Source organism: Saccopteryx bilineata, chromosome 9 (assembly GCF_036850765.1).
Source record: "Saccopteryx bilineata isolate mSacBil1 chromosome 9, mSacBil1_pri_phased_curated, whole genome shotgun sequence".
Lineage (NCBI taxonomy): Eukaryota > Metazoa > Chordata > Mammalia > Chiroptera > Emballonuridae > Saccopteryx > Saccopteryx bilineata.
The window spans coordinates 90,858,048-90,885,318 of NC_089498.1; the positions used below are offsets into that span (position 1 = coordinate 90,858,048).

Sequence of the window (27,271 nt, forward strand, 5' to 3'; positions counted from 1 at the left end):
GGCACCAAGCCCCACCCAGTGCCATTCCTGCCCCTTCCCTTCACTCTTGGCTCTGCCTGGCTCTGGGTCCTGTGGCTCCCAGGCCCCACCCAGGCACTGCCTGAGCCTGCCCTGTGGAATACAGTGCTCACTGCCAAATGTGTGGGCTGTGGTGATCACACAGACTGGAACTTCAGACTGAAACTTCTGAATTTCAACTTTTGAAAACCTCATTTAATAAAAACATGGTTGTAGTTTCATACGATCTTTGCTAGGCCTGCTCCATATAAAAAAGGAATAATACTACGTATCCCTTTCATTGCACGTTTCTACATTAATTAACAATGCAATGAAGAGCTGACCGAAAGATATAAAGTAATAGGGTATCTCTATGTCTAGATACCTCTTTAGTCACCATGTACTCGGTCCCTTTGAATCTTTGCCACAACCCTGCAGTAAGAAATGGAGGCTCTGGTGCTTAGAACTTTTCTTTTATCCCTTTTAAATCCTGTCTTTTTCAAAATTAGCTGTTCTTGTCTTAAGAGTTTTTATTCCTTCCTGTATCTTGTTTGAACATTTTACACATTCTTCTTATTTTTTTCCAAATACGAGCAAAAGTGAATTTTTAGAAAGTCAGAGGTAGAGGCAGTAAGTCATGGAAGAAGTGAGACAGCTTGCACATTCTTACTTTAATGTCCCTTTTAGGTGTCTCTATTACTCTCCTTTCTGGACCCTGAGTCTGTTTCTTGTATCTGCTGGCTCTCTTTGGTTAGATACTTAGATATCTTTTCCTTTGAGGCTGCTTTCAGCAGGAAATATGTTTCATGAGATCTCAAGCCTTCTGGGTCAGGAAGGCAACTCCAGAGGAAGAGTTTCACATTGGATTTTGCCTGATCATTCACCTCTCAGGTTCAGACAGGCTTTAATACTAACTTCTTGGCTGAGATCAGAGGTGGATTCAACAGCGAGCGCACTGGGCTTGTCCCTGAGCCCCAACTTCTGAAGAGTCCTGCAAAAACCAAAATTTACACTTTTTTCTAGTGATACCAAGTTTGGTTTCTTATGTGCAATTTTAACACTAATAGTACATAATATTTTTTATTTATTTAAAAATATGGTTAACATGTATTTTTATTTTCCCTGTTTCACTCTTTTTTAAGGGGCCCAATATTTTCTTCTGCGCCCGGGGCCTGAACTGACCTTAATCCTCCTCTGGTAGAGATTTTCCAGGCCAGCTAACTTTAGACTTGGATGTTGATTTGCCACAGATGCCAAGGGCATGTGATCCTTTTTTGTGCAGTATTTTGGGCTGAAGACAAGGTTTCTGGTCCTGTTTAACAGGGCCTGTTGCCCTCTGTAGCTCCAGGCTTAAAAGGGAGGTATTCTAACTGTCTTCCTGTAAGAGGGCTGAGGCCTCACTCTTAATCCCTCTTGGCAAGAGCATTCTAGTTAGCCCTTGGGGCATCAGCCTTGTTCTCTGTCTTCAAAGTCTAACCAAAGTCTGCCGGTCACTCATTGTCTGAATTTGACCTTGGTTCCCCCACTACTTTTTTTTTTTAAATTTATGACACTTAGAAATGACTTTATTGTTTTTAGCTGAACTTTGTATTAAATGTTGTGCTCAGTATTGAGGCTTTGGTTGAGGTTGGTGAGCATTAACTTATGAGGTTGCCAACCAAACAGAGCTGTATCTTTTCCCCTGGTGTTGTTCAGTAGCACGAGACAGGCACAAAAAGGCCAAAAATGAGCTCCATCCATTTGAGCTGGAAGTTTTACCCTAAGCAAGTGACATAGAGAAAAGGAGCCAGAGGAATCTATCATATTAGAATGAGATTAGCCTAAGTGCTGGGATCTTGGGCCTGAGTTTGAAAAGAAATGAAGATGTTGATAGATTGGAAGTCCCGATGAGGTTAAAAAAAGAACAGGTAGGAGTAATAAGTCAACAAACTGGAAGTGTCCACAGTTTTGGTGTGAGAGAGATTGGTGAATTGTATGGCTGGGGGTGTCAAGGTTCAGAGTGGAGAGACGGCTTGCAGCACAGGGAGCTATAAGCGAAGAATCAAGTGGTCGTTGTGTTAGATAGTCCACTCCATGGATATTGCGATTTCTTGGGACAAAATAGGCCTTGGACTGCAGGGCAGTGTCCAGGTGTCTAAGTCTGTAGTGAATGAGGACCTGATGGATAATTGTGAAGAGAAAGACAAAGGGTAGAACAATGGGATGGCAGCATTCTTCCATGGGTCCCTGATAGCACAGAGGTCCTATACCTTGGGAACACAGGGTTCTGGTACAGACCTGGCCACTCAGCTATGAGTTTGCTGTTCAAAACTGGAGGTTATGCATTTGGTAGAAGGCCTGTGGGTTGGAAGAGGGCTTAGGGCAGTGCAGGGTCCTCCCATCCCTGCCAAGATTCTCCCATATCTTCAGATTAAAAAGACAACAACAAGGCAAGGCTCCAGAAAGGGGAAAATAGCTCTCACCATTGAGAAGATGATGGGAGTGGATATATAATGGGTGTGAAATTAACTAAGCAGTGATACTGAAGTCTTGGTCATATTGGTTCCATGACATTATTAACATTGATATTTTACAATGAATTTTTAAATAGAACTAGTAGACAAATGTAAGCTCTGAGTGCCATCTCCGGGAACAACTGATCACATCATACTGGCCTCTTGGTCATTACCATCCCTGTCCTCAAAGAGGCACCTGGACACCTAATGCCTGAAGCTACAAGAAGAGAAGGTCCTGGGTGGAGGGCACTACAGGAAATGCTCATCAGCTTCTCTCTTCTGCCTGCTGGGTTTCTGGGTTTGGCTTCTGCTAATTTACCTCCAGCCTGTCTTTTTTTTTTTTTTTTTTCATTTTTTCGGAAGCTGGAATGAAAACGGGGAGGCAGTCAGACAGACTCCTGCATGCGCCTGACCGGGATCCACCCAGCCTGCCCACCAGGGGGCAATGCTCTGCCCCTCTGGGGCATCGCTCTGTTGCATCCAGAGCCATTCTAGTGCCTGTGGCAGAGGCCACAGAGCCATCCTCAGCGCCCGGGCCATCTTTGCTCCAATGGAGCCTTGGCTGTGGGAGGGGAAGAGAGAGACAGAGAGAAAGGAGAGGGCGAGGGGTGGAGAAGCGGATAGGTGCTTCTCCTGTGTGTCCTGGCCTGGAATCAAACCCGGGACTCCTGCACACCAGGCGGACACTCTACCACTGAGCCAACCGACCAGGACCCTAGCCTGTCTTTGAGACAAGTCCTGCCCCTGGCCTCCCTCCCTTCATGGGCTCCTGTCCCCATGAGTAACACCTCCATGGCTGACCATTTACTCTCTGAGCCAGAATTTGCTTTCCCAGGATGGGATGCCCACCACTCATGGGTAATAGAGAAATGAGAAATGAAGAGTCAGGAATTCTAAGATGGTGATGGAATAGGCAGATGTTCTGACTGTCATCTCCCAGGACCAAATTGGACTACAACTTAATTTAAGAAAAATCATTTGGAAAAACCAACTTTAGACTATAACCAAGGATCACAGAAGAAGCTACACTGAGACTGGTAGGAAAGGCGGAAATGTGGACAGGGCTACTATGCTCTCAGGCGTGAGCAGTGGCTGAGGATCCAAAGGCACTCTCACTGTGGGGAGGGTGTGGGTGCTCAGAACCAGACCCAGAGCCCCAGCCTAGATCCCCAGAGCCTAGAAAAGGCACCCACACAGCATTTGGAGGTGAAAAGAGCCGGGTTTCTGTCTGTGAGAAACCGATGGAGCTCTTGGAGATGCAGATTCCATCTTAAAGGGCCCACACAGAAAATCTTGTTTAGAGCCATTTACCTGGGGCTCTGGTGGAGGGAGACCTGAGAGGACTAGAATTGCATAAGGAGAGTGTAATGTTGAAGGGCCAGGGAGAGATACTGTGGGGAGTGGACACCGGAACCCCTGTGCTGCTCTAATACTATAGTCACCAACATTTTTGGGTAGAACAGTCCCCTCTGAGTGGTATTAGCTTGGGAAAAAGCAACTGTTCCATTCTCAGGAGTCTCTCCTGCCCCAGTCATTGAGACAGGATCGTTCTGAGAGCCCAGGAAGCAGAGGGCATGTCAGTGACTCACTTTTCTGATGTTGAAGCTAGAGCTTTCCCTGATATACTCCTGAGACTAGGACTGGTGCTTCCGCCTAATGAAAGACTCAGTAGAAACTGTCCAAATTGCAGGAAGACCACACCTCTAGGTCTCAGAGGCCATACCCACTGGTCTCCTGGGGCCACACCTTACTGAGGTCTGTGAAAAAAGTCTGGACAGACTAACACCCAGGGCTGAGGGGCAGAGCCACACCCACCACTCTTTCTAATCCCTGAATTGCCATAGACTTTAGATTTTAGCAGAGGTTTTTTTTCAGTGGCTGAGACCAATAAGCAGCTAATAGACAGAGGCTGCAGGAGGTGGGACTCAAGGAACCTTGGCCTTTTAAGTGGAACTTCCTTCAGGCCCAGTGTGGGTAAAAGCCAGCCTAGGTGTATACCTGGTATTTCCATGTGCACCTGGGCCCAGCAGAGACAGCTACAAACTCTGAATTGCTTATAACTCCAAAAGGTTACTGAGGGCCATTACAGGCAGTAACTCCCACTTGTCTGCACCAGGTTCTTGGCAGGGAGATCCAGGGCTGGCAAATCCAGTGGCCAGCTGTGGAGAGCATCAGTTCAGGACCTAACAACCCTTGCTAGAATGGTATCCTAAGGAAGGGCTCCTCACATCTGGCCTAGCTGAGGTGAGTTCCACTCTCTGTGATCAGCCCTGGCACAGCAGCTCATATGCATTGGACAGGGTGGAGCTTCACCATTAGCCTTCTTGAGTGATGGATATCCTCCCCTGCTGGGCTAGATTCCACAGGGAGAAGGGAGAGAGGTTTGGAGCATGGACATTTAACATGTGGGTCTATTGTTGGATCTGATCAAGGGCCTTAGCTATTTTCTTGGGGGGGGGAGTGCAGTCAGCCCCAGGAGAGGACTCTTTAAGTCTTCCTCCCTGAGACCAGGGTCTTACCAGCTATAAGAAATTCTGCAGAGGAAACTGTTGGCCACACTTGATCTGAACCTGCTATCATCTCATTGGGGAAAAATAAAATTTGAGTATCCATCAGTGGCTGAGAGATTAGGCACTGAAGTAGGGACCACATTGCCTCCACTTTTCAGCTGCTCCACTTCCTCTTGCAGCTGTCTGGTCTTCCCACAGAGTCTTCTGTAGAAATACTGTAGTGTGGGCTCAGACTGGCCTCATTCAACCAACCTCTGTACAAGTTGCAAGCTTGTTGGGTTATGACAGCTGGGGTTGGGAATACAATGTTAGTATCTGCTTCTCCCATCTGCTTCTCCACCCCTCCCCCTCTCCTTCCTCTCTGTCTCTCTCTTCCCTTCCCACAGTCAATTCCGTTCCTCAATTCCGTTCCTCAGTTCTCATTGTTCCTGGATTCCTCAAATGAGTGAGGTCATATGATATTTTTCTTTCTCTGCCTGGCTTATTTCACTCAACATAATAGTTTCCAGGTACATCCACATTGTTGCAAAAGATAATATTTTCTTCTTTTTCATGGCCCCATAGTATTCCATTGTGTATATGTACCACAGCTTTTTAATCCACTCATCCACTGACAGATACTTGGGCTGTTTCCAGATCTTCGCTATTGTGAAAAATGCTGCCATAAACATGGGGGTGCATTTCTTTTTTTGAATTAGTGATACCGTGTTCTTGGGATCTATTCCTAAAAGTGGGATGGCTGGGTCAAATGGCAGTTCCATTTATAATTTTTTGAGGAATCTCCATACTGTTTTCCACAGAGGCTGCACCAGTCTGCATTCCCACCAACAGTGCAGGAAGGTTCCCTTTTCCCCACATCCTCACCAGCACTTATTCTGTGTTGTTTTGTTGATGAGTGCCATTCTGACTGGTGTGAGGTGATATCTTATTGTGGTTTTAATTTACATTTCTCTAAATATTAGTGATGTTGAACATTTTTTCATCTGTCTATTGTCCATCTGTATGTCCTCTTTGGAGAAGTGTCTATTTATTTCTTTTGCCTACTTTTTGATTGGATTGTTTGTCTTCCTGGTGTTGAGTTTTACAAGTTCTTTATAAATTTTGGCTATTAACCCCTTATCAGATATATTGCCAAATATATTCTCCCATTGTGTGGTTTGTCTTTTTATTCTGTTTATATTGTCTTTAGCTGTACAAAAGCTTTTTAGTTTGATATAGTCTCATTTGTTTATCTTGTCTTTTATTTCACTTGCTCATGGAGATAAATCAGTAAATATATTTCTGTGAGAGATGTTGGTGAACTTACTGCCTATGTTTTCTTCTAAGATGCTTATGGTTTCACAGCTTACACTTAAGTCTTTTATCCATTTTGAGTTTATTGTGAATGGTGTAAGTTGGTGGTCTAGTTTCATTTTTTTTGCAGGTAGTTGTCCAATTTTCCCAACACCATTTGTTAAAGACATTTTCTTTACTTCATTGTATGCTCTTACCTCTTTTGTCAATCATCAATTGTCCAGAAAGGTGGGGTTTATTTCTGGGTTCTCTGTTCTGTTCCCTTGATCTATGTGCCAAGCTGTTTTGAGAACAATGGTCTTGTAGTATAACTTGATATCAGGAAGTGTGATACCTCCTACTTTATTCTTCTTTTCCAAGATTGTTGATGCTATTCGTGTTCTTTTTTGGTTCTATATAAATTTTTGGAATATATGCTCCATATCTTTGAAGTATGTCATTAGTATTTTAATTGGTATCAAATTGAATTTATAAATTGCTTTGGGTAATATAGATATTTTAATGATGTTTATTCTTCCTAACTATGAACACGGTATATACTTCCACTTGTTTGTATCTTTCTTGATTACTTTAATCAATGTTTTATAATTTTCTGAGTACAAGTGTTTAACCTCCTTGGTTAAATTTACTCCTAGGTACTTTATTTATTTTTTTTGCAATAGTGAAGGGGATTGTTTTCTTAATTTCTCTTTCAGACAGATCATTGTTGCGTATAAAAATGCCACTGATTTATGTGTATTAATTTTATACCCTGCCACTTTGCTGAATTCATTTATCAGGTCAAGTAGTTTTTTGACTGAGACTTTATGGTTTTCTTTATACGGTATCATATCATTGGCAAATAATGATAGTTTTACATCTTCATTTCCAATTTGGATGCCTTCTATTTCTTCTTCTTGTCTGATTGCTGTGGCTAGGACTTCCAGGACTATGTTGAATGAGAGCGGTGAAAGGAGACACCCCTGCCTTGTTACTGATCTTAAGGGGATTACTTTTAATTTTGGCCCATTGATAAAGGTGTTGGCAGTGGGTTTGTCATAGATGGCCTTTTTTTTTTTTTTTTCATTTTTCTGAAGCTGGAAACAGGGAGAGACAGTCAGACAGACTCCCGCATGCGCCTGACCGCCTGACCGGGATCCACCCGGCACGCCTACCAGGGGCGGTGCTCTGCCCCCCAGGGGGCGATGCTCTGCCCATCCTTGGCGTCGCCATATTGCAACCAGAGCCACTCTAGCGCCTGAGGCAGAGGCCACAGAGCCATCCCCAGTGCCCGGGCCATCTTTGCTCCAATGGAGCCTCGGCTGAAGGAGGGGAAGAGAGAGACAGAGAGGAAAGCACGGCGGAGGGGTGGAGAAGCAAATGGGCGCTTCTCCCATGTGCCCTGGCCGGGAATCGAACCCGGGTTCTCCGCACACTAGGCCGACGCTCTATCACTGAGCCAACTGGCCAGGGCTCATAGATGGCCTTTATCATGTTGAGGTTTGTTCCCTGTATTCCCACTTTGCTTAGAGTTTTGATCATAAATGGCTGCTGTATTTTATCAAATGCTTTTTCTGCATCTGTTCAAATTATCATGTGTTTTTTTTCCTTCCTTTTGTTTATGTGATGAATCAAATTGATTGATTTATGAATATTGTACCAGCCTTGCCTCCCCAGAATGAATCCCACTTGATCATGATGAATGATTTTTTTCATGTATTGCTGGATCTGGTTTGCTAATATTTTGTTGAGGATTTTAGCATCTATATTCATCAGGGATATTGGCCTATAATTTTCTTTCTTTGTGTTGTCTTTGCCTGGTTTTGGAATCAGAATTATGCTTGCCTCATTAAAGGAGCCTGGAAGTCTTCCTTCCTCTTGAATTTTTTGAAATAGCTTGAGAAGGTTAGGAGTTAGTTCTTCTTTGAATATTTGGTAGAATTCCCCTGTGAAGTCTTCTAGCCCAGGGCTTTTGTTTGTTGGGAGTTTTTTGACAACTGTCTCAATCTCATTTTTTGTAATCAGTCTGTTTAGGTTTTCTGATTTTACCAGATTGATTTTTGAAAGATTATATGTTTCAAGGAATTTGTCCATTTCACCTAGATTGTCTAATTTTTTGGCATAGAGTTCTTCATAGTATTTTCTTACAATATTTTGTATTTATATTGTATCAGTTGTTATTTCTCCATTCTCATTTCTAATTTTATTTATTTGAGCTCTCTCTCCTCTCTTTTTTTTTTTTTTTTGGTGAGTCTGGTTAAGGATTCATCGATCTTATTTACCCTTTTAAAGAACCAGCTCTTGGTTTCATTAATCCTCTGTATTGTTTCTTTAGCCTCTATGTCATTTATTTCTGCTCTGATATTTATTATTTCCTTCTTTCTACTACATCTGAGCTTTACTTGCTGTTCTTTTTTTGTTGTTGTTCTTTTAGATGCAGGGTTAACTTGTTTATTTGAGGGTTTTTTTTTAGCTTCTTAAAGTATGCCTGTAGAGGTATGAACTTCCCCCTCAGTACTGCTTTTGCTGTGTTTTATAAATTTTGAGTTGTTGTATGATCATTATCATTCATTTCTAGGAATTTTTAAATTTCTTCTTTGATCTCATTCTTAATCCATTTGTTATTTAACAACCTGCTATTTAGTTTCCATGTGTTTGAGAATTTTTGAGTTTTTCTGTTGTAGTTGATTTTTAGTTTCATGCCATTGTGATCTGAGAAAGTGCTTGATATGATTTCAATCTTCTTAAATTTGTTGAGACCACTTTTGTGCCCTAACATGTGGTCTATCCTAGAAAATGTACTTTGAGCACTTGAGAAGAATATATTCTGATGCTTTAGGGTGAAAGGTTCTGAAGATATCTATTAAATCCAGTTGATCTAGTGTGTCCTTTAAGTTTGCTGTTTCTGTTATTTTTCTTTCTTGAGGATCTATCTAGTAATGTTAGTGGGGTATTGAAATCCCCTACTATTATAATATTGCTGTTGATCTCATCCTTTATATCCATCAAACTTTGCTTTATATATTTAGGTGCTCCTATATTAGGTGTGTAGATATTTATAACGGTTATATCTTCCTGTTGGATTGTTCCCTTTATCATTATGTAGTGACCTTCTTTATCTCTTACTATAGTCTTTGTTTTAAAGTCCATTTTGTCTGATATAAGTATTGCTATCCCGGCTTTTTTTAAATTTCCATTTGCATAAAATATTTTTTTCACCCTCTTACCTTCAGTCTATGTACATCTTTTGTTTTAAGGTGTGTCTCTTATAGATAGTATATGTATGGGTCTCGTTTTCTTATCCATGCAGCTACCCTATGGCTTTTAATTGGATCATTTAATTTATTTACATTTAAGGTTATTATTTATATGTAGTTGTTTATTGCCATTTTATTCTTTTAAGCTGTATTCCTCTTTTGTTATATTCTTTTCCCTTTTTGTTCTGTTTACAACAGGTCCCTTAACATTTCTGCAACATTGGTTTGATTGTAATGAATTCCTTGAGTTTTTGTTTTTGTCTGGGAAGCTTTTTATTTCTCCTTCAATTTTAAATGATAACCTTGCTGGATAAAGTAGTCTTGGTTGTACGTTCTTGTTCTGCATTATTTTGAATATTTCTTGCCATTCGCTTCTGGCCTCAAGTGTTTTTGTTGAGAAGTCGAATGTCATCCTTATGGGGACTCCTTTGTAGGTGATAGCCTTTTTTTCTTTTGAAGCTTTTAATATTTTCTTTATTGCTTAGCTTTGATATTTTAATTATGATGTGTCTTGGTGTAGGTTTCTTTGTTTTTCTTTTTAATGGAGTTCTCTGTGCTTCTTGAATTTGTGGGACCCTTCCGTGCATCAATTTAGGGAAGTTTTCAGCTATGATTTGATTGAATAAAGTTTCTATTCCTTGTTCTTTCTCTTCTTCAGGAACTCCATGATGTGGATGTTATTTCTCTTCATGTTGTCACAGAGCTCTCTTATAGTTTCATCAGACTTTTAGAGTCTCTTTTCTTTTTTCTGTTCTGCTTCTGTGCCTTCATTTATCTTGTCATCTAACTCACTGATTTGTTCCTCAGCTTCATCCACCCTGCTTTTAATTCCTTCCTTTGTGGTCTTCATTTCTGATATTGTGTTTGTCATCTCCGACTGATTCTTTTTTAATATTTCAATGTCCTTTTTTATACTTGCTATCTCTTTATTTAGACATTTGTAATGACCATCCATTGTTGTTCTAAGATCCCTAAACATCCTAACAACCATTATTTTATTTTATTTTATTTTATTTTTTTATAATTTTATTTTTTTAATGGGGTGACATAATAAATCAGGATACATATATTCAAAGATAACAAGTCCAGGTTATCTTGTCGTTCAATTATGTTGCATATCCACCACCCAAAGTCAGATTGTCCTCTGTCACCTTCTATCTTGTTTTCTTTGTGCCCCTCCCCACCCCCTTTCCCTCTCCCATTCCCCCCTCCCCCCCATAACCACCACACTCTTATCAATGTCTCTTAGTTTCACTATTACGTCCCACCTACATATGGAATAATACAGTTCCTGTTTTTTTCTGATTTACTTATTTCGCTTCGTATCATGTTATCAAGATCCCACCATTTTGCTGTAAATGTTCCGATGTCATCATTTCTTATGGCTGAGTAGTATTCCATAGTGTATATGTGCCACATCTTCTTTATCCAGTCATCTATTGACGGGCTTTTTGGTTGTTTCCATGTCCTGGCCACTGTGAACAATGCTGCAATGAACATGGGGCTGCATGTGTCTTTACGTATCAATGTTTCTGAGTTTTTGGGATATATACCCAGTAGAGGGATTGCTGGGTCATAAGGTAGTTCTATTTGCAGTTTTTTGAGGAACCACCATACTTTCTTCCATAATGGTTGTACTACTTTACATTCCCACCAACAGTGGATGAGGGTTCCTTTTTCTCCACAGCCTCTCCAACATTTGCTATTACCTGTCTTGCTAATAACAGCTAATTGAACAGGTGTGAGGTGGTATCTCATTGCCGTTTTGATTTGCATTTCTCTAATAGCTAAAGAAGATGAGCATCTTTTCATATATCTGTTGGCCATTTGTATTTCTTCCTGGGAGAAGTGTCTATTCATATCCTCTTCCCATTTTTTTATTGGATTGTTTGTTTGTTTGTTGTTGAGTTTTATGAGTTCTTTGTATATTTTGGATATTAGGCTCTTATCTGAGCTGTTGTTTTGAAAATATCATTTCCCATTTAGTTGGCTTTCTGTTTATTTTGTTATCAGTTTCTCTTGCTGAGCAAAAACTTCTTAGTCTGATGTAGTCCCATTCATTAATTTTTGCCTTCACTTCTCTTGCCTGTGGAGTCAAATTCATAAAATGCTCTTTAAAACCCAGGTCCATGAGTTGAGTAAGAAATTACTTTCTTTCTTTTTTTTTCCGAAGCTGGAAACGGGGAGAGACAGTCAGACAGACTCCTGCATGTGCCCGACCGAGATCCACCCGGCACGCCCTCCAGGGGGCGACCTCTGCCCCTCTGGGGCATCGCTCTGTTGCGACCAGAGCCACTCTAGCGCCTGGGGCAGAGGCCAAGGAGCCATCCCCAGCGCCCGGGCCATCTTTGCTCCAATGGAGCCTCGCTGTGGGAGGTGAAGAGAGAGACAGAGAGGAAGGAGAGGGGGAGGGGTGGAGAAGCAGATGGGCGCCTCTCCTGTGTGCCCTGGCCGGGAATCAAACCCGGGACCCCTTGCACGCCAGGCCGACGCTCTACCACTGAGCCAACCGGCCAGGGCCACAACCATTATTTTAAACTCTGTATTCAGTAGTTTGGTTTTTTCCATATCACTTGTTCATTTTCTGGAGGTTTCACTTGTGATTTCATTCGGATTGCACTTCTCTGTCTTCTCATTATATCTGTGTGTTTGGGTGTGTTGTTTGTAGAGCTGGTTGAGTCTAGGGTTGGTGTTTTCTGCCTCCAATTTTTAGTTGTGTTATTTCTAGGTCTTCCTGGTGTGACATCAGCTGTTATTTGTAATCCACTGTTGGATTTGGTTTTTCTAGTAAAGCCACTTTGAAGTCTTGATTTGTTTGTTTTCTTCTCTTTCTTAACTAGGTGGTAGTATTGTTTACTGATCTCAGTAGGGGGCTTATTTGAAACTGTATCCAGGAATTTGGTATGTGTAACCTGAGACTCTGAAGGCCTGATCTGCCAGTTAATCTCTGGGGAGGGGGAAGTGCTTTCTTAGCTTCAGTAGGGGGACTTTTATTTCATATTTCCATGGAGACCTGAGTTACTGCCCCTCCTTCTCACTTCTTTTTTTCAGCTGTGTCTTGTGCTGATTTCAGCTGGCGTGATATCTGGAGATGGGTCACCTGGAACCACTTTAGTCTTGTTTTGTGTGGACGGGTGAACCCCTCTCTCAGCTATGGCCACCTCCAGCACTGGATGAGTCAGTTTCTTAGGTCATCCCATGCATTTCTCTGCCTGTCACCATCTGTTTGTCTTTCCCCCCTTTCCTTTTGGAAGACAAGCCAGCCCTATCAACACACCTCATTCCCAGGTACCCTAGCAAGTGACTGTGAGCGATATTTTCTGCTCTTTTTCTTGGAGTGAGAGCCCTTCTGAGCTCTCAGCCTCACCCCCCCTCCATTCCTGTAAGCAGAGAAAACCTACTGCTCCTTGGTGCTCCCTACCAGGCTCAGAGTGGCTTCTTCTTTGCTCCTTGGTTTTTGTGAGCTGTTCTTGTAGTCCAGAGTTGGTTTTTCATGGTGATTGTTCCTAAATTAATTTGTTATCCAGTTTGGTGGTGTGAGCTGGGAGTCTGTACATCTGTTTACTCGCTGCCATCTTTAGGTCCAGAATATACATTCTTTTCAAGTGCTCATGGTACATTCTCTAGGATAGACCACATGTTAGGACACAAAACAAGTCTTCATAATTTTAAGAAGATTGAAATCATATCAAGCATCTTCTCTGATCACAATGGCATAAAACTAGAAATCAACTACAATAAAAAAACTGAAAAACATTCAAACAATTGGAGGCCAAATAGCATATTATTAAATAATAAGTGGGTTAACAGTGAGGTCAAGAAAGAAAGAAAAAATTTTCTTGAAACAAATAAAAATGATTATACAACAACCCCAAATTTATGGGACACAGCAAAACCAGTCCTGTGAGGAAAGTTCATAGGTTAAGAAGCAAGAAAAAACTCAAATAAACCACTTAACCTTGTATCTAAAATAACTAGAAAAAGAACAGCAAATGAAGCCAAGGAGGATTTAGAAGAAAGAAAATAATAAAAATTAGAGTGGAAATAAATGACGGAGAGGCTAGAAAAACAATACAAGGGATTAATTTATCCAAGAGCTGGTTTTTTGAAAAGGGAAACAATATTGATGAACCTTTAACCAGACTTATCAAGAAAGAAAGAGGACCCAAATAAATAAAATTAAAAATGAAAGTGTAGAAGTAACAACTGACATCACAGAAATACAAAGGATTGGTAAGAAAATACTATGAATATCTATATGCTAAAAAATTGGAGAACCTAGGTAAAATGGATAAATTTCTAGAAACATACAATTTTTCAAAACTGAAACTGGAAGAATTAGAAAACCTAAATAGACCAATTACAACAAATGAAATTGAAACAGATATCAAAAATCTCCCAATCAACCAAGGTCCTGGACTAGATGGCTTCACAGGCGAATTTTACCAAATATTCAAAGAAGAACTAACACCTATTTTTTTCAAGCTATTTCAAAAAATTCAAGAGGACGGAAGACTTTCAAGCTCCTTTTATGAGGCAAGTATGATCCTCATTTCAAAACCAGGTAAAGATACTACAAAAAAAGACAACTAGAGGTCAATATCTTTCATGAACATAACGTATTTTTCACTCATAAGAGATACCTTACCATAAGACACACCTTGGGTTTTAAGGAGAAAAATAAGAAAAAAAATATTCTGAACCTAATGGTGTGTTAAATTATTTAACAAAATGCCACATTTTTTGCTCCATAAGATACACGGGCATTTTTTCCTCCACTTTTTTGGGAAAAAAATAAGTCTTATGGAGCGAAAAGTATGGTAAATGCTAAAATTCTCAACAAAATATTAGCAAACCGGATCCAGCAATACATTAAAGAAGCCACACATCATGATCAAGTGGGATTTATTCTGGAGCTACAAAGCTGGTACAATATTCTCAAATTAATCAATGTGATGCATCACATAAACAAAAGGAAGAATAAAAATCACATGATTATATCAATTGATGCAGAAAAAGCATTTGATAAAATCCAGCACCCATTCATGATTAAAACTCAACAAAGTGAGAATACAGGGAACATACCTCAACATAATAAAGGCCATCTATGACAAACCAACAGCCAACATCATACTTAATGGGCAAAAATTAAAAGCAATCTCCTTAATATCAGGAACAAGGCAGGGGTACGCCCTTTCACTACTCTTATTCAATGTAATTCTGGAAGTCCTCACCACAGCAATCAGACAAGAAGAAAAATTAAAAGGCATCCAAATTGGAAAAGAAGAAGCAAAACTATCATTATTTGCTGATGACATGATACTGTACATAGAAAACCCTAAAATCTCAGTCAAAAAACTACTACACATGATAACTGAATTCAGCATGGTGGCAGGATATAAAATTAATATTCAGAAATCAGTGGCATTTTTATGCACCAAAAATAAATCGTCTGAAAGAGAAATTAAGAAAATCCCCTTCCCTATTGCAATAAAAGAAAAAAATTACCTAGGAGTAAAGTTAACCAAAGGGCTAAAAGACTTGTACTAAGAAGATTATAAGATATTGAAAAAGAAATCAAGGAAGATACAAACAAGTGGAAGCATATACCATGTTCATGAATGGAAAAAATAAATGTCAATATTACCCAAATCAATTTATAATTTCAATGCAATTCCTATTAAAATACCAATAGTATACTTCAAAGATATAGAAGAAGTATATTAAAAATTTATATAGAACCAGAAAAGAACACAAATAGCCTTGACAATCTTTAGCATAAAGAATAAGGTGGAAGGTATCACATTTCCTGATATCAAGTTATATTGCAAGGCCATTGTACTCAAAACATCCTGGTACTGGCATAAGAACAGGCATATAGATCAATGGAACAGAACAGAGAACCCAGAAATAAACCCACGCCCGTATTGTCAATTGATATTTGACAAAGGAGGTAAGAGCACACAATGAAGTAAAGATAGTCTCTTTAATAAATGGTGTTGGGAAAATTGGACAGGTACATACAAAAAAAATGAAACTAGACCACCAACTTACACCATTCACAAAAATAAACTCAAATAGATAAAATACTTAAATGTAAATCACAACCATAAATATCTTGGAAGAAAACAGACAGTAAACTCTGGTATCTCTGGTAGCAATATTTTTGCTGATTTACTTCCACTGCCTAGTGAAATAAAAGACATGATAAACAAATGGGACTACATCAAACTAAAAAGCTTTTGCACAGCTAAGGACACCATGAACAAAATGAAATGAAAACTCACACAATAGGAGAACATATTTACAAACACTTCTGATAAGGGTTAGTAACCAAAATTTATAAAGAACTAAAACTTAATACCAGGAAGGTAAACAATCCAATTAAAAAATGGGCTAAAGAACTGAATAAACACTTCTTCAAAGAGGACATACAGATGGCCAATAGGCATATGAAAAAATGTTCAATGTCACTAATCATCAGAGAAATGCAAATTAAATCCACAGTGTGATATTACCTCACACCTGTCAGAATGGCGCTCATCAACAAAACAACACAGAATAAGTGCTGGTGAGGATGTGGAGAAGAGGGAACCCTCCTGCACTGATGGTGGGAATGCAGACTGATGTAGCCACTGTGGAAAACAATATGGCGTATTCACAAAAAACTAAATATGAAATTGCCTTTTGACCCAGCTATCCCACTTTTAGGAATATACCCTAAGAATACGAAATCACTGATTCAAAAGAAGATATGCACCCCCATGTTTATGGCAGCATTGTTTACAATAGCTAAGATCTGGAAACAGCCCAAGTGTCCATCAGTGGATGAGTGGATTAAAAAGCAGTGGTACATATACACAATGGAATTCTATGAGGCCATGAAAAAGAAGGAAATCTTATTTTTTGCGATGGCATGGATGGACCTGGAAGTTATTATGCTTAGTGAAATAAGCCAGTCAGAAAAAGACAAATATCATATAATCTCCCTTATATGTGGAATCTAATGAACTAGGTGAACTGAGGAACAGAATAGAAGCAGAGGCAGGGTCACAGGGAACAGAGGGACAGCTGTCAGAGGGAAGGAGGATGAGGAGATAGGATCAGAGAAGGTGAAGGAATTAGTGAAATTATATATACATAACAAATAGATACAGATAACAGGACAGCAAATCCCAGAGGGAAGGGGGGAGTGAATTGGGGAATGGGTCATGGTGTTGGCAGTGAGGATGTTATATTGAGTGGAACACTTGAATCCAGGTTAACACAATAAATTAAAATTAATTAAAAAGAAAAGAAAAGAAAAGAAGGGTCAGGATTTCTAGTACAAGGAATTGTATCTTTGAGTTTGATTATCCCAGGTTACCTTTGGGCTCATGGTATACAGCATTGGGCATTCTGGATATTGCTGGAGCTCCAGAACCTCTATGAGGATCTTGATCCTGAACATGGGGCTGTGACACAGGTTTCATCAGCTTATTTTTTCAAAGGAGATAATGAATCTTCAAGGTGCTTTCTTGATCTTGCAGACTGACCTGAACAACTGGTCCCGACCCAACATTGCCCCAAATTTCCAGGAACTCATTCATCATGCAGAAGCTGCTTCTTAGTAGTTTTCCCTGCCTACCTTTCTCTCTATCTGTGCATGTGTGTGTGTGTGTGTGTGTGTGTGTGTGTGTGTATGTGTGTGTGTGGCTATGTACATCTGAACATTGAATCTTTACATAGCAGTGGTCTCTGCAGAGGTGAGGGTGACCTGCCTGTTGTCATCTGACTTGTTTATAATGACAATATTGAGCTAGAGCTGTGAACTTTTTGTCTCCAAAACTTGAAGAGGGACTCCTGACAATGTCAGGTGTTATGGGCCAAATTGTGTCCTCCCCCAATTCAACTGTTGATGCATTAACTCCCAGTACATCAAAATGTGACTATTTGGACATAAGGTCTTTATTAAAGAGGTAATTAAGCCATATGAGGTCATTAGAGTAGGCATTAATCCAATATGGTGTCCTTTCTTTATAAGAAGAAATTAGGACACAGACCCAGAAGGAAAATTATGTGAGGAGATAGGAAGAAGACAACCATCTATAAGCCAAGGAGAGAGATCAGAAGGAACCAATCATGCAGACACTTTAATCTTGGAGATTGAGCCTCCAAAATTGTAAGAAAATAAGTTTCTGTTGTTTTAGCCACCCAGACTCTACTACCATGTCCTGGCAGCCCAACCAGACTAACATTATGGCTCTGCTATTGTCAGATCCCCGACTGACCTGCCCCCCTCCTCATTTCCTGCACATAAGGGTCCAGACTCCTCTTTCTGCCCCAAGGCCCAAGCCCAGACTTATTCTCTCAGCTGCAGTAAGCTCAGTCTAAGTTTGATAGAAGGGGTAGGTGCTGGGGCAGAGGCAGGTGAGCAGACACAGAACCACTATTGCTTGTATACAGCTAAGCTTCCTGGAGCATCAGGAGGACAAAGTAGATGGGAGAAACAAGTAGGAGTGAAAAGTGTAAGATGACAAAGGCCACTCACAGAGAGGCAGGGTCAGGCTCTCAGCATATAGAAGATGATGTTGGAGGCACCTGCTGAGCCCATGGTCACTCCCTCAAAATTGCTCTGCAGCCCATGTGGGACCTGATAGCAGCCATGTTTGTATAACATGTTTGTCAGACCAGGCATGGGCATCCTTCCTCTGCCAGTGTGGTGCTGAAGGGTGGCCTGTCAACTTGAGCAGAGCACCAGCATCCAGGGATGATGGGGCAGTGGGCAGCCTAGTGCACAGGGAGGCAGAGATGAAGGAGAAGAAGTCACTGCAGAGGAAGGGGGCCAGATGAAGCCAGAGAGCAGGAGAGCCTGGAGGCTAAGTGTGGTCCCAGGTGCTGTCCAGTGCCTGGCCCCAGGGGCCGAGCTGCCTATCTGACCATGAGCCAGGACCTGCAGTCATCACAGCTCTGTCCTCTGTATCTGCTGCAGGACGTGCCCCTGCACAGCCTGGAGGTAGAGTCAGGCTAGAGCTTCCGTGTGTGGAGCCCTTGAGACAGGATTTCCTGAACTTTTTCCACAGAAATTTCGCCACTGGATAGAGCATGTGAATAAGCAGGGGACCTGTTTGTTCTTTTATTTTCTTTTTTTTTACCCTTAAAAATTTTTTTTTAATTTATTCATTTTTAGAGAGGAGAGAGAAGGGGGGAGGAGCAGGAAGCATCAACTCCCATATGTGCCTTGATCAGACAAGTGCAGGGTTTCAAACCAGTGACCTCAGTGTTCCAGGTCGACACTTTATCCACTGTGCCACCGTAGGTCAGGTGAGTAGGGCACCCATTTAAAGTGGTCTATGAAATTTTTCCTTTGTGGTTTACCCAAAAGATTTATAATTTTAAAATGGGATTTTTCATATTTCAGAATGTAGATTTTCTATGCTCCTGCAGCCTCCTTTTCCTCCAGGGTTAGGTCTAAGCCCTGCCTTTGGAAGGCCCTTGGTCCGCAGTCCTCCTGGCTGCCCCGAGTCTGCCGGTGCCTGGCCTGCACTGGCCCTACCGTTCTGGTGCCTCTCATCAGGCTGGGCCCTGGGTCTGGTAACCAGCCAGACACCTCTCTGGGTTTCAGTGACAGGCAGCCGTCCTATCTGACCCTTGACCCCTGCCCTTGCTCCCTCTTTCCACTCTAATTTCCACCCCCTCCCCACCCCCAGACACAGTAAGCTCCAGTTGGCACAAGATGAGAGAGTTGACTGAGGCCACCTGTTTCCCCCTGCAAACAGCCAGGGCTCAGAGCATGGGGCGAAAACCAGAGAGAGCCAGCAGTGTCGAATGGACATGTCAGTAAATTATGTCACGCCTGTGGACAGGGCAGCACAGCACAGAGCAGGGAAGACGCTGGGCGGAGCTTGAGAAATGGGGTTTCCTCCTTCCACCCTGACCTCCTCTGTGTCCCGAACCTACTCGGGGGGGTTTGGTACACACAAAAAAGGGTGGGGGAGGCTGCTGTGGAAGCCACAACTTGTTACGTAGGCGTGCTCCAATGGGGGTGGGCGGTGCGAGCTTGTTTGGCTGTGTGCTGGTGGAGAAAGCCATTGGTGAAGTCTGGTGGGACCCGAGGGAGGCGAGATTCAGCCTCACTCCCACGTACTGAGACTCTCAAAAGGGAGTCTTATCTACAAATAGTCTTCAAACATGTTAGTCTAGAAGGAAACTATCAGATCAACAAAGACTTAATTAAAGGGGATCTGATTGGGGAGATCTAGCTCTCTAAGGAGAAGACTAGATCTTAAAGTTCAGATAGGTGGGCATCAGGGATAACCATTATATCATGAAAGTTATTAAAGATCTGGAAGGGGAAATGACATGTCTGAAGAAGACAGACAGTACATGCCAGGACTTTTCCAATGGTATCAAGGAGGCTACATTGGGTGGTATGCTTGGGATGTGAACCCACATGCAGTCAGCTGCTTCCTTGTTGGGAATGCTCACGGGTGTGAATCCTGTGCTCTGATGTCCTAAGCTGAAAGGCTCAGGCACGGTCTCCACTCTGACAGTCCTGAGCTCTCCAAATACTTTTTGGTGTCTTTGATCTCATATTTCCCTCGTTTCCTAGGGCAGGGAGGGAAGACATTTGCTACTGGCACCTGAGTCTTTACCAGGGGCCTGGCCTTGTGCTGAGCACTTTGTAGCACTTGCCAGTAGCCTATCTTCCTGTAGAAGAGACACTATTATCTTCATCTTTTCAATTAGGGAAATAAAGCACAAGTAGATTAAGTAACTCGCCCAAGAGATTTAATAAAAGCCAATGAGGGATAGACACAAGGTTGTATTTATATTTCAAAGAAAATTTGGGATTTTTTCAAAAAGTAGAATTTGGCTAGAAACCCAGCTGTCCCAGTTCTTGGTGACAAATGAGACAAGTCTATGGGGAGTGGGAATTATCTATGCCTCCATTCAGGGGACCACAGGGTGCTCCCACAGAGAGCACTGTTCCCCAGGTTATCACTCATGCTAATCAGCAACAGAATCCAACTCCTTTTTTTTTTCCTGTGACAGAGACAGAGAGAGAGAGACAGAGAGAGGGTCAGATAAGGACAGATAGACAGGAAGGGAGAGAGATGAGAAACATCAATTTTTCATTGAGGCTCCTTAGTCACCTTAGTTGTTCATTGATTGCTTTCTCATGTGCCTTTACTGGGGGGCTACAGCGAAGCCAGTGACCCCTTGCTCAAGCCAATGACCATGGGATCAAGCCAGTGACCATGGGGTCATGTCTATGATCCCACGCTCAAGCCAGTGATCCCGCACTCATGCTGGTGAACCTGAGCTGAAGCTGAGGACCTCAGGGCTTCGAACCTTTGAGTCCCAGTCTGATGTTCTGTCCACTGTGCCACTACCCAGTCAGGCAAAATTCAACTACTTTTGACTTTAAACCAAGACTCATTATTAATGCCCAATTCGGTACATGAAAATCTCTTATTTATCTTGAGAGTTTGGTGTTCTAGGGGTTGGGCTAAGGGGATGCGAGTGAAAAGTTTGTTCTGCAGAGTGCCCGGGTGGGGGGAACAATCAGTGACAGCATCCTGGAGTGAGGCCGAGTGCACATCTGAGGCTGGTGTCGGCACACTGAGTAGTAGCTGTTGAGAGGGAAGCACTCTGGGTTGGGTCCAAGGTAGATCTTTGAGCTGCATGGCAACTGCCTAAAGTAGGGCTTCATTAGTGCAAAATTAATGCACCTCTCCTGTAGGGAAGAGATGAGAGAGAAGGTCATTGAGAAGCCATTGAAATTGAGACCAGAAAGCTGTGATTTTCTTAAGGAGGTCAAAGTCAGGACCCATCAGGACTACAGATTGAGCCTTTGTTGCTGCCCTTCCTTTACCTGGGTGCTGGTCTCCAGATTAAACTCCTCCTTGGAGACTAGGCTCAGTTGCCAGATCTCTGCTCTGCCTTCCCGAAGCAGCCTCCTACTCCTATGATCTGATTCTGGTTGCTATTTGTTGTGATATGTATTTATCTGTTTCCCCCTGGACTGGGATCCTGAGAAGCAAGGACAAGGGAAGCCTTCCAACCCCAGAGCCCTGGCTTGACATTCTTTCTAGGTGAAAGTGTGCTGAAAGAACAATAGGGGAAGAGAGCAATGCAGCCCCAATCTTCTAAATGCATACCTGCCCATCCACTGAAAGCTAGGGTTCACTGTATATGGCCAGTACAGCTCTCAACACAGACACTCCAGGCTCTCTGGCCCAGTCTGTGCAAGGGGTCTGAGTAAGGAAAAGCTCAGGCAAATGACTCCCTGGTGAGGCAGGAGCACCACTCTCCTTGGGTGCCGGAGTTAAGTGGGGCAGCCTTCCAGTGGTTTGGGGGTAACCGCATGAGATCAGGAGTTGCTGACCCAAAAGGGGGAAGAGCAAGAAGGGTAAAGCCAGGTGAGTTCAAGTCTAGCTCTGCCACTCCCAGCCTTTGTGACCTGGGACAAGTCACTCAGCTTCTCTGTGCATCAGTTTCCCCCTTAATAACACTAGGATAATAATAATACCTGCCTGCACATTTAGTGGCAAGATGAAAAGAGTGAAAAGATGTAAAATTCTTAGACTAGCTACAGACCCAAAGGAAGGACCCAATAAAAATTAGCCATCATTATTATTAAATTCCAGGAAGGACAATGTAAAAATTTGGCTTTTCCCTGAGTCAAAGGCCGTGATACAAGGAATCCTTACTACCTGGTAAAACCAGTGAGTGTTGGCCAGACATCATTGAGAAGAGTGTCACCATGCCTGCCTGCCACCATTCATGGCCCTGAATGACCAGCCCAGGAGACAGAGGTTGGGGTGGAACCAGCAGATCCACAAAGTGGGGTAGTCATTGGGGAGGAATGATAAACTATGGAGACAATAGAACTTGCTGTCCTGCCATCCTTTCCAGCCCTCTTTACTCAAGTTGGAAAGTGTAGGATAATGCACTAGGTAAGAGTTTTCTGACAGTCTTGAGACCACAATGCAAAGAAAGTGCATGTGTGCCAGGTCCAACATCATCAGCCTGGGAGGCTCCTGAGTACCCATTTCTCTACGTCAGCTAAGTATGTCTGGTCATCTTGGCTTCCCTGAGGCTGCCCTTACTGGAGAAGCCCGTTCTTGGGCTGTGTAATGTAATGGAGGGCTGTCAGGGGTGTTGCATTAGCAGGTGACAGGCTGTATGTAGCTGACCCTGGCCGGTTAACTTCCCCAGATCACACTGCCACAGAACAGGGGTCACCAGGGCTGGTTGGCCTGTGTCCCTTCAGATCCCAGGATATGGTCCTCCCTGTTCCCAGGACACAATGTACCAGCTACAAGTACTTCTGAGGGGCCCTGACTTGGGCTCTCATGCTGAGTGAGGCACACCTGCTCTCCTGACCTCATCCCCAGTGGCAAGTGCCTCCATGGCAGATGCCCAGAGATGGCCTTCAGACTTACAATCCTACTGGGTTACTGTCAAAGTCAAAAGGCAAGGTTCCGATATAAAACTGAGACTTGTGGACACACACAAAAACAAAGAGGTTACCAGAGGGAGGGGTTAGGGAAGAGGAGTAAAGAGGGACAAATATACTGTGACAAAAAATGATTTGACTTTGGGTGGTGGGCACACAACACAATCAAGAGTTTAAATGCTATAAAGATGTTTACCTGAAATCTATGTGTTCTTATGGACAGGTGTCATCCAATTAAATTTAATTTCTAAAAATAAAGTACTGGTCTTTTTTTTCTATTTTTCTGAAGCTGGAAACGGGGAGAGACAGTCAGACAGACTCCCGCATACGCCCGACCGGGATCCACCCGGCACGCCCACCAGGGGCGATGCTCTGCCCCTCCAGGGCGTTGCTCTGCGGCAACCAGAGCCTCTCTAGCGCCTGGGGCAGAGGCCAAGGAGCCATCCCCAGCGCCCGGGCCATCTTTGCTCCAATGGAGCCTTGGCTTCAGGAGGGGAAGAGAGAGACAGAGAGGAAGGAGGGGGTGGGGGTGGAGAAGCAAATGGGCGCTTCTCCTATGTGCCCTGGCCGGTAATTGAACCCAGGTCCCCAGCACGCCAGGCCGACACTCTACCTCTGAGCCAACCGGCCAGGGCCAGTACTAGTCTATTGAGACTACTTACATGCCTCTACAGCATACCTCTTAAATGATTGGCCTGATAGTACTTGAACACTCCCATTACTTACTCACTCATTGAATAAATGCCTTTAATTGTACTTAGTTAAAAAAGCAAGACAAAACAAACAAACAAACAACAACAAAACAAGGTTCCTAGCCCACAGGAAGCACTCTGGTGCTCCTGCTCACCTTGTCCCTGGGCTTACAAGACATCAATGGCACCTGGTTGCACCTTTGAACAAAGTCACACAAGGTGTCCAGTTTTCCCTGAAAAACAGATGTGGCGGTGAGGAGGCTTGGGCACGGGCGCTGCTTCCAGAGCGGATAGCTCCCTCTCAAAGGACCCTTCTTACCTCCATCCTTCTTATACGGCCTACTTGGCACCCACAGCAAGGAACAAATACTGTGGGACATGTCTGTATATGACATGTTTCTTGTTTCTATAAAGAGAAAAAACACTGTCAGCTTCCTGGTCTGGCAGCTCCTGGGTGCAGACACTTGTTATCTGTTGTCCCCACACCTCTCAGCTCTTGGAGTCTCAGCAAATGTTTGTGGAAGAAGCTAAGGGCAAAGGAGTAGCATCTGCCTCATAACACAGTGCCCTCCAGGGAACCACAAGTAAAGTCCTTTTGGTTTGCAAATATGGCTTTTTCCAGAAAGACCAGCTAAGTATGTCTGGTCATCTTGGCTTCCCTGAGGCTGCCTTTGCTGGAGAAGCCCGTTCTTGGGCTGTGTAATGTAATGGAGGGCTGTCAGGGGTGTTGCATTAGCAGGTGACAGGCTGTATGTAGCTGACCCTGGCCGGTTAACTTCCCCAGATCACACTACCACAGAACAGGGGTCACCAGGGCTGGTTGGCCTGTGTCCCTTCAGATCCCAGGATATAGTCCTCCCTGTTCCCAGGACACAGTGCACCAGCTACAAGTACTTCTGAGGGGCCCTGACTTCACCCCCATGCTGGGTGAGGCACACCTGCTCTCCTGACCTCGTTCTCAGTGCTCCCCTGGGCTGGGTCTCCCTCTCAGCTCAGTGCAAGTCAGACCCTCACCCTCCTCCACCCTGTGGTCTTTACAGGCCACCCTGAGCCCCTGGCTCTGACAGGAGACAGGGAGGAGACCAAAGAAATGAAGTTCAGTGTACACCAGAACCTGAGGGGGACCAGGTCCCTGACCTGAGCCTCCTTTTCCAAATGCTTACCTCATCGTGGGGAAGGACAGTCCTGCATAGTCCTTTAGAAATTGACTAACCCCCCCCTTTTTAAAGTATGGGTCATAGTTGGTGGATCAGGCTCCCCTCAACCTCAGGCAGTGACGGAGGTCCTGGATCAGATCATGTTTTGAGGAGGGCAAGGTGGTCTGAGTGACAGTTTGTGAGTTCCATGTGGTCCTTGGGACATACCCTGTGCTTCTGTCACCCTCTCGATTTCCCCAGCTCTCTCTACCCAGGTAGGTGAAGCTGGAGGTGGGGGAGCTGAAATAGCCCCTTAGGCTGCAGGAGGCTTCTTCATAAATGTCAGTGTGGGTATCAGGCCTGCTGACAACATCACACCAAACTATGACTTACCTTTTCTGTTTGCGCTGGTGGTGGCTCCTTAATCATCTAGAATGTTAAAGAGATGTAAGTACAGCTGGAAGGGGCAGAGAGTGTTGGATGGACATGCAGACAGGGAGACGCTGCTCTGTAGCAGCCGGACAGAATAGGGGCTTTGGACATAAATCTGAATGCCCATTACAGGGCATAAGTGGCCAGCAGGCTCCACCCAGGGGAAATATGAAGCTCAATTATGAGAGGGGAATGGAAACTCCCTGTGGAGTGTGCACAAAGCCAGCCAGTCTAAGGAGCCTGGTCCCTGGTGCAGCCTCACACATGAAAGTGTCCTCATTTTCTCACCATCTTGTGAAAACAGAGCACATGGCCCACTGCACTTTGGCTTTCCACCACTTCACCATACCCTGCAGCCCTCCCTAGCTTCCCATCCCTAGGTCTGACATTCCCCAGCACCCCAGGGCTCTCTCTCTTTCCTTCTACAACTTTGCAGAGATCAAACCTGCATGCTTCTTGCTGGTCTGCTCCACCCTCCACACCTCTGCCTCCACTTTGGCCTGTGTCCCTGCAACACCACCTGGCCAATGCCTCTGCCTCAACCCTCCCTGGGGCCAGTCTTTGTTTTTTGTTCTAGCTCTGGGAACACAGGTCAGTTCCCACATCCTATGAAGGTGACATTTCCCCCTCATACTCCTCAGTACCATGACCAGACCAGATCCAATCGTGAGCTCGCACAAACACGGTGGGCACTTTATTTCTGTCCCTCTGTGTGCAGCATGGGGCCCAGCCCATCCTGGCCCTTAGTCATGACTGAAGATGCAATGACAGAAGGCACTAGAGATGTGCAGAGACCCACACTGGCTTTCAAAGGCACAGTTGCCCCGGAGGTTATGAATGCTCCCGGCCAGCGTCATTCTCCCTTTGGGTCACCTGTGCCTCATATGGGACCACCTCTCTCTCACCAGCACAGGCTTCCTCTGCTGTCTCCACCTGAGTCCTTCAGAGTCCTGGCTGCTGTGAGGCAGCCTCTTTCTCGGGGGCCTGTGCTTTTCCCCAGGGGTCAGGACAGCACATAGACTGCCTCCCTAAGGGAAGTCTGAGGAGGGGCTCTTTAGAAGCCCTGGCTGTGTCTCTGCCTGGGCATGGAGGTCAGAGTCTGTACCTCTGCCTGACATGTGATGATGGTGGAGCTGGTAAGAACATGATCGTGGGAGGCAGAATGAGGCAGGTATGCATCTGGTTTTCTTAAAGGATGGTTGGGGACCTTAGTCAAAGGGCTGTGTGTGCAAGGGTCACTCACCCTCTTGCAGCACACCCGCCAGATGCAGTAGAACAGGCACAGCAACATGAGAAGGGTTGGGATGAGTGTAAGCAAATACAGTGGATGGACAATGGATGTGAACTGTGCAGGAGGTGACGGGGTAGGTGTTGGCTCATATGTTGGGTCATGTGGCTGGGCAGGTAACTGATCAGGTTGTGAGTCAGCTGACCAGACAGGTAAGGGGTCAAACTGCAGGGCAGATAGAAGAGCATGTGGCTGGGTAGGAGGGGAAACAGCCACGGAAGACAGAGGGGCATGTGGCTGAAGAGGTGGAGGGGCAAATGGTGGGGCAGGTGGTAGGTCAGGTAGCCCGGTAGGAGGAGGAGCTGGTGGTTTGGTAGGCAGCCATATAGGTGGAGGAGCAGGCAGCTTGGTAGTTTGGGAAGCGGGTGGAGGGGGAGGCAGTCGTGTAGGCAGAGGAGCAGGCAGCTTGGTAGTTTGGGAAGCGGGTGGAGGGGGAGGCGGTCGTGGAGGCAGAGGAGCAGGCAGCTTGGTAGGCAGAGAGGCAGGTGATGTGGTAGCTGGAGAGTCTGGTGGCTTATCCTGCAGAAAGCACAGAAGCCCGAGGCTCGCGGTGGGCAGGGGCAGCCCCTACCCAGTCCTGGGCCTGCAGCTGCCCGGCGGCCTGCGCTCTCCCCAGTGTGCCTGTGACGGGGGCTCCTGACGGCCAATGTCTCAGCCCATCCTGCTGGTTCGTGAATGGGTGTCGGGGCAAGGGAAGACAGACACGGAGGAAGGACTGTCAGTACTGTGGGAACCCTTACAGCTGGCA

The 27,271-nt window shown here is 44.1% G+C and overlaps 1 protein-coding gene across 1 annotated transcript in view; it reads left to right on the top strand.

Moving 5' to 3' along the window:
* Window positions 1–27,271, top strand: part of GPRIN2 (G protein regulated inducer of neurite outgrowth 2) — a 242,007-nt gene that overhangs the window by 193,956 nt on the left and 20,780 nt on the right. The window lies entirely within an intron of this gene.